This window comes from Antechinus flavipes, chromosome 1 (genome assembly GCF_016432865.1).
Source record: "Antechinus flavipes isolate AdamAnt ecotype Samford, QLD, Australia chromosome 1, AdamAnt_v2, whole genome shotgun sequence".
Lineage (NCBI taxonomy): Eukaryota > Metazoa > Chordata > Mammalia > Dasyuromorphia > Dasyuridae > Antechinus > Antechinus flavipes.
Genome location: NC_067398.1, coordinates 78,132,891 through 78,142,361, shown reverse-complemented (window position 1 = coordinate 78,142,361; position 9,471 = coordinate 78,132,891). Strand labels below are relative to the sequence as shown.

The 9,471-nt window shown below is 35.6% G+C and overlaps 1 non-coding gene across 1 annotated transcript; it reads right to left on the bottom strand.

The window, feature by feature from the left end:
- Window positions 1-3,905: 3,905 nt before the first annotated feature.
- Window positions 3,906-4,008, bottom strand: LOC127546041 (U6 spliceosomal RNA). The gene has a single exon (XR_007949909.1). It is a non-coding gene; the product is annotated as a U6 spliceosomal RNA (small nuclear RNA).
- Between the last annotated feature and the right edge of the window lie 5,463 nt (window positions 4,009-9,471).

Here is a 9,471-nt window from a genome sequence, read left to right as displayed (position 1 = left end):
ACCATATTCTTACCATGCCGTATCATATACATTTTGTTTTCCTTTCGAAGACATCTTACAGGAATGGCCTTAGTTTTTGAGATGACCTATATGCTCTGCAATAAAACCCAATAATTTATTGGCCCTTTTAGGATATCAAGTGGTTATTAGCTGAAAAAATTGTCTTTTTATTTGCTGACTCCTCTATCTAGAATGCTGTTTCTCCTAGGTCTCTTGGTTTCCTTCAAGTCTCAGCTTTAATCCTATTGTCTATAAGAAGTCTTTTCTAGGTTCTGTTAATGCTAGTACCTTCCCTCTGAAATCACCTCTAGTTTTGCAAACAGGACCATCTCCAGTCATCCTGATCTATGTCTTACATTGGATCCAAATGACTCTGGGGGGAAAAAGTGAAGTTGGTGGCATTGTACAGCCCTCCCTCACTTAAATCCAATTCACTTGCATGTCATGGTATCACTTTCCTGATATTGTGGTCTCTTTCAGGAATGAAGGACAAACAACCTTCAGTGAATCCTGTAAATATATTCTATTTGTACATAGTTTGTATATTTTCTTTTCCATTAGAATGTGTGCTTCTTGAGGGAAGAGACTGTCTTTGTATTTTTAGCATTTAGTACAGCATCTGGTACATAGCTTAATTTCAAAATTGCTTTCTCTCTCAGACTGTTTAACACACCTAATTTTAATGGACTTCATTCTTCTATTCTTATGTATCCAAGCAAAAAGGGAAATGGCCTCCTAAGAAAATGATTATGGGTTTCCATTTGTCTTAAGGTAACTTGAGTATCCTGACTGGTGTGAGCTACCATTAGTAGGAACTCCAGAGGCTGTTAGAGGTAACCTACTGCTTTGGATGAAAGCTATTTTAATTAATAATTATTTTCATCCCTGAATACACATACACATATACACACTCATTCACATAACACTCAGAGGATTTAGAAGCTTCAGTTTTTTCACCTATGGAATAAGAGTGTTCAACCAGATGATTTCTAAGATTCCTTCCCATAAATTTGTGAATGTTCTCATTACTATGTGTTTTATGAGTGTCCATGTTGCCCTTCTTTCTCTTCTCCACCTTTCATCTCCTCCCCAAAAAGCAATGTACCATCTGTTTGTTTTTCCTTCATTCATTAATCTGAAAACTTTCCAAACACTTCTGGGTCCTCTAATCTTGCTATTTAAATTTCTTCTTTCCATCTATCTTTCCTTCTTTCCTTCCTTCCTTCTTCCTACTTCCTTCCCTCCCTCCATCCCTCCTTCTTTCTCTTTCTTTCTCTCTTTCTCTCTTTCTTTCTTTTTCTCTCTAAGTGAAGATAAAGATGAAAATTTGGATAAAATATGTTATTGCTCTCATGGAATTATAGTCAAATAAGAGAAATGAAAAAAAAATTATCTCAAAAACTGTACAGAGATTCTTTAGGAATGTATTAATTTGTCATTGTGAGTACTCCTTCCATACTTCTGATTTTAACAGGTTTTCTTTATGTATTAATGAAGTACTTTAGAGTCATGATTTGTAGTTGGATTGAAAGAATTCAAGTAGATTCTCTTGTAATCACAAATCCAAAATTGGAGGACTAGTTTCTAAAGGAGTCTAACAATTAGAAACAGTCTGGGAGAGTTTTTATATACTGAATTTTGGGACTTAGCTAATAGCTACATAGAGAGAGCAAGGTATAGGTAAGGAAAGGGGCTAAGAGGTCTTTTTATCCAGGTAAGGAGATAAGATGTCTTTTAGCAAGGTATTGTTAATCAGACAGGAGAATAAGGAACAGTATATAAGAAGTTTTATTGCTCCCATTCTTTAGCTTGACATGCAGTTTTGAATAGATCCTTGACTGCATTGCTGTAGGAAAAACAATCCATCACAAAGTGTCCAGCTTGTCATATATGGTTAATCTTCTCTGAATTTATCATGTCTGATGGATGTACAGTTGGTCATCAAGCATAATACTTACTTTACAACTTGATTGGAATAGTCAAAGATTATACCAGGCAGGGGCCCTAAACATCTAAAAGTCACCTCTACAATGAGACCTGTAGGTAATACTTAAATGGAAAAAGGGAAGGCCTCTGCCTTTTGCTGCAAGTTACATATAATAATTCCTGAAAACTCCATTGGGAAGTGGGAAGAAGGAAGGAGGAAGGGGGTCCAAAATGAAGTGCTTCATGAGTTCTAAGGCTCATTTCAGAGCAAGGATGAACGAGATAAGGTGAGATCTTTCAAGATAGTTGTGAAAATTGAATAAGGCTTCATCTATTTCAAAGTTTGAGTAGGCCTGAAGGACTTTAAGCATTAAGTCAAGGGCATACTTAAAGTCTCTTCCCTGTTATCCCCCTAAGGGCATACTTAAGTCCCCTTCTTGTTCCTCCCTATTTCAGTCAAATATGGGCAACTATGTACTTATTGGTCAAGTTCAATTTCTTAGAATGTAAGATCCTCAGCCAATAAGGATGAGGGTCAGTGGTGGGAGGGGGAATTTGCGTTAGGAATTAAAAGCGTTGACCCTGCCCCCTATGGTGCTTCCTCCCTTGGATTGTCTGCTCAATGGGTCGGACTCCTGATTCTCGTGAGAAAGTATAATAAACTTTGCTTTGTTTCTAGAGATCTCTCCATTCTTTTTTTATTAAATGGTTTTTGACCCACACAAGGAGATTAGGGAAGATTTCATTTCTTTTTCACCTAAGAAAATACTGCCAGGGAAAAAAAAAGTTTAGACGAGCACACAGTAATTCTGTTACTACCTTGTTAAACTCAATATATTCTTAAAAAAAAAAAAAAGGCAAAATAAGGTCACAGCTTCATATACAAAATATTCCACACAAAATCATTTTAGTCTCTATTCATGAGAAAAATTATTTTATTTTCTATTACATTAACAACCAATTATTAAATTAGGATTAAAAGTTGGTTTTTATTTCCTCACTCAAGGACCAGATGCTACCTCAGACTTTTGCTGGTAGATGAGATTGCCCTAATCTTACAGGAACATGCTCCCTTTTCTTGTGCAGGACTCCACCCAACTAGAAGACCTTACTTTTGTTTAGCATATAAACAGAATCTACCCTAACCTGCCAGTGCTCTGCCAAAGGAATGTAAATTTTGATCCCAGAAAACCTCCCAAGATATCTTGGGAGATTCACAGGATAGGATGAAATCTTAAACCCAAATCATTCAGGCTCTCTTCTATTGACCAACAATAGGTTACAGGCCAAGCTTTACCTGGTCATTGTTTAGGCCCTGATTGACTCAGGCTGAATATAAAGCAATTATTTCTGTTTTGATCAGAAAGCCAGAGGGTCTTCCCCTTCCAGATTTATTTTTTAGGGGGAGACTGGATAAAAGAGGTCATTTTCTGCCTCATTTCTTGTTATTCTTAAAAAGGACCATGGCATTAGGGAAGTGATTCTTATAGGGTACCATTTCTAGCAGTAATCCTGAGGTCCCCTGACCTTAGGGTGCTATTGTTCTAACAATTTTGTCTGTCAATGATTCTCAAGTTTTCTGGCCTTAGAATATAATAATATGGTTATATATTTCTTTCTCTAGATTTCAGGGAAGATAGAGCAGTGATCCTGATGTTCTCTGACCTTAGTGTGTTATTGTTCTAACAAGTGTTCTAACAATCTGTCTTCAATGAGTCTCAAGTCTTTTGGCCTTAAGATAGTTCTATAAAAGTTACTGATTGTCAGATAGATAATCTGCTGGTCAGTGATAACCAAGTTCCCGAGACAATAGTGAATAGACCACCCCTCAAACCTACCTATAAGCCCTAAAATTAGCAAATAAATAACATGAAGGTCTGTTTTTTTTAACTTTGTCCTAAAAGTTTATGTTCTTTTTTCCTGGTTCTTTGCTAAATCTTTTTTTGAATATAGCCCACTTCATTTGGCATTACAATTACAATAAAATGGACCACCTCTTCACAGATTTACACGTTATCCTCATGCAGGGGCCATGTTAATCTCTGTATTGTTCCAATATTAGGACATGTGCTGCTGAAGCAAACATGCATTACAATTACAATAAACTTTGCCCCTTGACTTCGAAATGGGTTTAAGCCTTCAAATTCTTTATTTTTTATGACTATTAAAGCTTTTTATTTTTAAAATATATGCATAGATAATTTTCAACATTGCCCTCCCTTGTGATGCAATTTTTTTCCCTCCCTTCCCCTTACCCATCCCCTAGATGGCAAGTAATCCAATATATGTTAAACATGTGCAATTTTTCTATACATATTTCCACAATTATCATACTGCAACACCCCCCCACACACACACACAGACACACACAAACACACACACATAAATCAGATCAAAAAGGAAAAAAATAAGAAAACAAAAAGCAAGCAAACAACAAGGAAAGGAGTGAAAATACTATGTTATGAATCATACTTAATCTCCACAGTCTTCTTTCTGGATGTAGATGATTCTCTTTATCACAAACCCATTGGAATTGGCCTGAATCAACTCACTTAATCAATTTGAAAGGAGCGAAGACCATCAGAATTGATCATTGTATAATCTTGCTGTTGCTGTATACAATGTTCTACTGGTCCTGGTACTGGCTCACTCCACCTAGCATCAGTTTATATAATTCTCTCCAGGTTTCTCTGAAATCATCCTGATGATTATTTCTTATACAGCAATAGTATTCTATAACATTCACATGCCATAACTTATTCAGCCATTCCCTAACTGATGGTCATCCATTCAGCTTCTAGTTCCTTGCCATTACAAATAGGGCTGCCACAAATATTTTCTACAAATTATTTTGAGACATCTTGTGACACCAGTCTGAGACCCCAACCTTTTGGGAGTCTCCTTTTGAACTTCAACAATACTTACCCTTTTTTTAAAAAAAAATATTATTTTTTTATTTTTATCTTATTATTTATTGTTTTTATTATTTTTTATCCTTTTTTTTAAAATAACTTTTTATTGACAGAACCCATGCCAGGGTAATTTTTTACAGCATTATCCCTTGTATTCACTTCTGTTCTGATTTTTCCCCTCCCTCCCTCCACCCTCTCCCCCAGATGGCAAGCAGTCCTTTACAATACTCATCCTTAATCACTGATTGTGTATTGTCTTCTGAGCCCCCTGAAAGTGTGTTTCAAAGTGAGATTTTTAAAAAATCTTATCTTAAAAAGCCAATATATTCCATTACATTCAGGTCCATTTCCAGACATCTTGTTCTATATCTTTCCACTAAGATGCAGATGGTTCAGGAGGAGAAAGTGAGGATGGTAACTTTACATAATCCTCTTCTTCCTCTCACTTAAATCTAATTCATTCACATGTCCTGAAGTCATGTCCTTTTTGTGAGGGTCCTCTTTGAGAATGAAGAATGGACAATAAATAAGATCTAATCTCGGAGCTTTCCAGCACATGTCCTTGTACCTCTCTATTGAAGTTTAGGGTAACACAGCTCATGAAGGAGAAAACCAACCAGAGTGGTCTGGATCAAGATAGATTCTTCTCTCCAGATTTTTGAAGGTGGCTGAATCTCAAGATCAAGCCAAATCCTCAGCAAGAGGAGCTCCTCATTAATATGCCCACTCCTTCATTAATTTGTTCACCAATTCCATTAATTTCTCTTGTCAGAGGCAATTTTTCCCCCTAAAAATATTGAAGGCATTTTTGGTTATCAAGAGAAACCATTGATCATCAATTTATTGATCCTCAGCTGAGCTAATTATCCAGAAATTCTGTCACTCAAGCTTTTCATTCATGTCATTCAATAGCCCAAATAATGGAAATCCAGCAGGGGATATGTTTTGCTCACATAAATCAGATAGGAATTTTATTATCTTCTAACATCATGAAGGAACAATTTTAGCTCCATATATAGGAACTGTAATAAGTTCAATGGAGATTAGGGGAGCCTTTTATAATCAGAATCCTAACAATAGGGAGAGGACTAGGACCCTACCCTGGGGTAGAACTTTCAGAAGACACTGATGACACTTGCATCCCTTCAGTAATAAATAATTGAACTTTGTATCTAGCTCTCAAGACTCATTAGTTAAAATCAGAAGCCACCAGATGGAGTGAGACAGATTTCCTCCCAAGTGAAGGCTCACCTGGCTTGATGATCCCCTGCTTTTCTCCCATGAAGTGGCCTTCTCAGATGCATTTAAGGTCTCATTTTGCACTCCTTGTGCCAGCTGCTAACATTGTTAGTGAACAACTCTGAATATAATTCTCCAGGGTTTCATGGACTAATGCAAATCTCTGGCTCTCAGTACCCTGTTAAAATTCAATTTAAATCTAAAAGCTAATTTGAATGCAAATGGTATTTCCATTAAGAAGTAATCAAATTCAGGGAGGGAGTCAAGTCAAATACAATTAAAACATTTATTAGGTTCTTACTGTATGTAGAATATTGTGTCAGGTGCTTAGAAGGATGGGACAAGTACAAAGTTTTACCAAGATCCAATCTCTTAGAGAATCAGTTACCTGATTGAAAAATATGATGGCAATTTTTCTCCACTTCAATTTCAGAGGAATTTTTCCAGATGTACCCACCTGTGCCCAACAGGGCAGTCAGCATTGCCCCACTGAGCCTCTTCAAGAAAGAAGTGGAAAGCCACTTCCCTAAGGAGAATTCCCATTAAATTATGCCCTTTTTTCTGCTCATTGCAAGTCTAGGTTGTCTTGTGAGTTTGTGTGAACTGTATTTGGAGTAATGCCAAAGATGTCCTAAGGTCACCAAGTTCTTGAAATCATTGGGAAAAGAAGGAGGGGAAGAGGCAGAGTAAGAGGCATCCTCTGGTGTAACAGTTCTTTGACTGCACAAGCAAAGCAGGTGTCTATATAGACCTGGTCTGCCAACTATCTCAGAGAAGGGAAGAACTGTTTTTCTATCAGGGGAATAGATGTCAAACCAAATCATGTCACTAGCCCCTGTTTAGAGGCAACTACTTTCAGAGGAGTGCCTCACTACTGCCCAGCAGTTATGTTGGCAATGCTGCATGTCCAAATTGGCTCTTCTGTCACTCTATCTTTTCATTTTGATTCCTCTTCAATATCATCTGCTTACTATGATCTAAGCAATGGAAATTACTGAACTAAATAAAACTTAAAGAAATTTTAGATATATAGGCCATCCCTGACATACCAGTGAGATATATTCTAGCGTTAACTAGCACTGAACAATGTTTCCGTATAGAAACAGTATAATAGATGGTAGTTGTGGTCCCTGACCAGTACCCATGTTTACTTAACCAGTAGCACAATGAGCAATAAATTCAGTATTAAACTGAATTTAGGGTTCTAGGAGCAAAAGTTTATATAATTTAGGGAGAGGAGCAAAAGGAAGAATACATTTTCAGGTATAGCATAGCACCCAGGCACTACTGAAGAACAAAAGTTTGTCTTTGGCATCCTCCCAATTCCCTAATTATACTATTTAGTGCCTTCTCCCCCATCACCACCATAAATACATGTTGCCTTAATCTTTTCTGTAATATTCCACTGATGGAGGAGGGGGATGGGTTGGATTCTGCTTTATAATTCCTACTGCAAGGACACTTAAGGTCAAAATAAAGGAATTAAGATTAGAATTCCTACAATGTAGCTAATTACTTGGAAACAAGAAATATTACAAGAAAGACTGATTAAAAAATACTTCCTCAAATATCTGCATTTTATAATACAAAGTAGAAGCTAATTGAGCAATCTATAGTTAATAGAATTTCAAGCAATGCAATGAGGTGAAATGAAATAATTCATGCAATATGGGAAAAGATAATATGAGATAAGAAATTTGTGAAGTGGTGGGATTTATGAAGTAGGTTTATACTCAGGACTAGCTGTGGCTGAAGCATCTTATCTTATTTTAACACCAAAAGGATTGTACATATTAATTGATACAATATTTTCCAAATTTTTTTTTATTTTTACAATTACATTTTACTATAATTTCCTCTAGCTATGCAAACATACTTTAACACAAATAATTATAAGTGGCTATTATCATTATACTTTGAAATGAAGACTTTCAATTTACTATCCTTCATATGTGCAAATACTTTGTGACAATTGATGCAGATTGATCCTTTGAGATATTCTTAAATTTCAGTCCTTAAACACATCTCAAAATCTCTGCTCATAAGAGCTTTCAGTATTTATAAAAAATGCTGCCTCTTCAGAAATGGAAAGTGGGAAGAAAAAGGGAAACAATGGAGAATGAACATTTATATAGCATTGACCTTGTGCCAGAAACTTGTCCAGGACTTCACAGCTAGTGAGCACCTGAGGCTTTGAACTGAGGTCTTATTGATTCCAGGTCCTTTCTCTATTCTAGCACCACTTAGATGCCTCTAATAGTGTTCTCTAGTGTTTAGTGATCAGTTATTCCATTAGATTTTTGAATGATCAACTGTTTCTGATCATTCATATATATATATACGTATGTATGTATGCACACACATATATATGGACAGGCACAAAACTCAAAATAATGCTAGGCAAAATGGTATCCCAAATTCTAACCTTTCTGAGGATCATAGGAAAGTTCTCTAAATCATTTTCATTTCTTTTCAGTGTTCATGCAATGCTTTTATTTTTACATTTATTATATGTATAATAAGCCCCTTCCCCTACACATACACACACACACATATATATCCCTACATATACATACACACATCATTATATATATATGTATGTATATAAAATTTATCTTTACATAACAGAACTTCCCCAATATTTCAAGCTTTGTTTTATCAAATATTAGTTAAAGTATATTCAGCAATCAAATAATATTCCATTAAACAAGCAATACCATGAAATATACAAAGCAATAAGCAAATGCAATAAATTGTAGCAAATGAAACTATAAAACAATTTGCAAAGTAGCACCATTGTAAATTCAGAATCATACAGATACAAATGATGCTAATTATACAATATACACTAACATAGAACACAAGCAATATCCACTAAGACAAGCATGACATATGCTTTGGACAGATGTCCAAGATCCAGAAAGACTAGGATGTAGTTCAAGTCTTGTCTTTGACATATAATGAATATCTGACACTAGACAGTGGTTTTGCTGTTCTAGGTCAGAGGTGTAATATATGCAGCTTATACATAGCAACACGCTTGATTGTGCCCTAAATCAGATTAAAATGGAATTGGGAAATGTTTAACAAAATAAACAAGAATACCATAAAACATGGATAACATTGCACTTTAACTATATCACTATGCATTCACAGGGATCATTAGAGATTTTCATCTATGGATTAGTGACCCCAGTTTCCATTTCAGCTTGATACATTTACTCTAATGTAATTTAGTGAAGTTATAGATTTCAGAATATGTGATCTGGCCTGCATTGATAAAGGATGTTTCCTGACCATAAAGCTCCTTATAATATTATCAGTTCCATAATCAAATAAGGAACAATTTCTCAAAAAGGACACAAATTTAATGCAGACGTTAGAAGTACAATAA